At 42.3% G+C, this 3,102-nt stretch overlaps 1 non-coding gene across 1 annotated transcript; it reads right to left on the reverse strand.

Moving 5' to 3' along the window:
• Positions 1-364: 364 nt before the first annotated feature.
• Positions 365-472, reverse strand: LOC148573808 (small nucleolar RNA R71). The gene has a single exon (XR_015906231.1). It is a non-coding gene; the product is annotated as a small nucleolar RNA R71 (small nucleolar RNA).
• Positions 473-3,102: the final 2,630 nt, after the last annotated feature.

The following is a 3,102-nucleotide window of genomic DNA, read 5'->3' on the forward strand; positions in this document are numbered from 1 at the left end:
GGTGCTTGGTGACTTTACTGCACCTACTCCCGACTTCTATGGGAGAAGCATCTCAATCCCTACCATTGGAGCAAACAACTTTGAGCTTAAGCCTCAATTAGTTTCTCTAATGCAACAGATTTGTAAGTTTCATGGACTTCCATTGGAAGATCCTCATCAGTTCTTAGCTGAATTCTTGCAAATCTGTGACACTGTCAAGACTAATGGGGTTGACCCTGAAGTCTACAGACTTATGCTTTTTCCTTTTGCTGTAAGAGACAGAGCTAGGACATGGTTGGATTCACAACCTAAAGAAAGCCTGAACTCTTGGGAAAAGCTAGTCAATGCCTTCTTGGCAAAGTTCTTTCCACCTCAAAAATTGAGCAAGCTTAGAGTGGAAGTCCAAACCTTCAGATAGAAGGAAGGTGAATCCCTCTATGAAGCTTGGGAAAGATACAAGCAATTGATCAGAAGATGTCCTTCTGACATGCTTTCTGAATGGAGCATCATAGGTATTTTCTACGATGGTCTGTCTGAACTATCCAAGATGTCATTGGATAGCTCTGCTGGAGGATCTCTTCATCTGAAGAAGATACCTGCAGAAGCTCAGGAACTCATTAAAATGGTTGCAAATAACCAATTCATGTACACTTCTGAAAGGAATCTGTGCATAATGGGACAACTCAGAAGAAGGGAGTTCTTGAGATTGATACTCTAAATGCCATATTAGCTCAGAATAAAATATTGACCCAACAAGTCAATATGATTTCTCAGAGTTTGTCTGGAATGCAAGCAGCAACAGGCAGTACTAAGGAAGCTTCCTCTGAAGAAGAAGCTTATGATCCTGAGAACCCAGTAATAGAAGAGGTGAATTACATGGAAGAACCCTATGGAAACACCTATAATCCTTCATGGAGAAATCATCCAAATCTCTCATGGAAGGATCAACAGAGACCTCAACAAGGTTTCAACAACAATAATGGTGGAAGAAATAGGTTTAGCAATGGCAAACTTTTTCCACCATCTTCTCAGCAACAGACAGAGAATTCTAAGCAAAGCCACTCTGACTTAGCAATCATTGTCTCTGATCTGATCAAAACCACTCAAAGTTTCATGACTGAAACAAGGTCCTCCATTAGAAATTTGGAGGCACAAGTGGGTCAGCTGAGTAACAAAATTACTGAACTCCTTCCTAGTACTCTCCCAAGCAATACCGAAGAGAATCCAAAGAGAGAGTGCAAGGCCATAAACACATCTCACATGGCCGACCTAGAAGAGGAGGAAGAGGCAGTGATTTCCACTGAGGAAGACCTCAATGGACGTCCACTGGCCTCCAAGGAGTTCCCTAATGAGGAACCATGGGAATCTGAGGCTCACACTAAGACCATAGAGATTCCATTGAATTTACTTTTGCCATTCATGAGCTCTGATGAGTATTCTTCCTCTGAAGAGGATGAAGATGTTACTGAAGAGTAAGTTGCTAAGTATCTTGGAGCAATCATGAAGCTAAATGCCAAGTTATTTAGTAAGGAGACTAGGGAGGATGAACCCCCCTTGCTCATCAAAGAACTAGATGACTTGACTAGGCAGAGATTACCTCTGAAGAGACAAGATCCTGGAAAGTTCTCAATACCTTGTACCATAGGCACCATGACCTTTGAAAAGGCTCTGTGTGACCTAGGGTTAAGCATAAACCTCATGCCTCTCTCTGTAATGGAGAAGCTAGGGATCATAGAGGTACAAGCTGCAAGAATCTCACTGGAGATGGCAGATAATTCAAAGAAACAGGCTTATGGACTTGTAGAGGATGTCTTGGTAAAGGTTGAAGACCATTACATCCCTGCTGATTTTATAATCCTAGAGACTGGGAAGTGTTTGGATGAATCCAACATCCTTGGCAGACCCTTCCTAGCCACAGCAAAAGCTGTAATTGATGTTAACAGAGGAGAATTGATCATTCAAGTGAATGAAGACTCCCGTTGTGTTTAAAGCTCAAGGATATCCCTCTGTAACCATGGAGAGGAAGCATGAAGAGCTTCTCTCAATACAGAGTCAAATAAAGCCCCCACAGTCAAACTATAAGTTTGGTGGTGGGAGGCCACAACCAAACTTTAAGTTTGGTGTTGAACCCCCACATTCAAACTCTAAGTTTGGTGTTGGGAGGTTCCAACATTGCTCTGAACATCTGTGAGGCTCCATGAGAGCCACTGTCAAGCGATTGACATTAAAGAAGCGCTTGTTGGGAGGCAACCCAATTTTTACTTATCTATGTTAAATTTCTATTTTCTTTTATTTTATATTTTCTGTAGGTTGATGATCATGTGAAATCACAAAAACAATTGAAAAAGCAAAAACAAAATGAAAAACAGAACACCCTGGAGGAGAAACTTACTGGCATTTAAACGCCAGTAAGGGTAGCAGAATGGGCGATAAACCCCCAGTCTGGCACCATTCTGGGCGTTTAACGCAGAAATGGGCACCAGACTGGCGTTTATTAACGCCAGGATTGGCAGCGAGGGGCGTTTTGCACGCCACATGGTGCAGGGAAGAGAAATCCTTGACACCTCAGGATCTGTGGACTTGATAAACCACTATTTTATGGTTTATCTTGTGCTCAATTGAGTGATTTTCATCAACTCTTTACCCACTTATTCATACTATTTGCATGGTTTTACATTTGCCTTCCTAATTATGTGCTTTGATTGAAAACATGTTTCTTTGGACTTATATTTGCTAATATTAATCCTCTCTTATTACCATTAGATGCCTTGATATGTGTGTTAAGTGTTTTAAGAGATTATAGGGCAGGAACGGCTCAGAGGATGGAAAGGAAGCATGCAAAAGTGGAAGGAATACAATAAGTTGGAGAAATTGCTAAGCTGTCCAGCCTGACCTCTTCGCACTCAAACGGCTATAACTTTAGCTACAGAGGTCCAAATGACACGGTTCTAATTGCGTTGAAAAGCTAACGTTCGGGACTTCGATTTGATATATAATTTGCCATAGTTGTCTCGAAGCCAGATGACACGAACGCGTGGGTCACGCGGACGCGTGACCTGGCGAACACCCAATCCGCGCGGCCGCGTCACCTTTCCGCGACCCGAACGTAACAAAAATTGCAGG

Source organism: Arachis ipaensis, chromosome B2 (genome assembly GCF_059453495.1).
Source record: "Arachis ipaensis isolate K30076 ecotype BB chromosome B2, ASM5945349v1, whole genome shotgun sequence".
NCBI classification, from domain to species: Eukaryota; Viridiplantae; Streptophyta; class Magnoliopsida; order Fabales; family Fabaceae; genus Arachis; species Arachis ipaensis.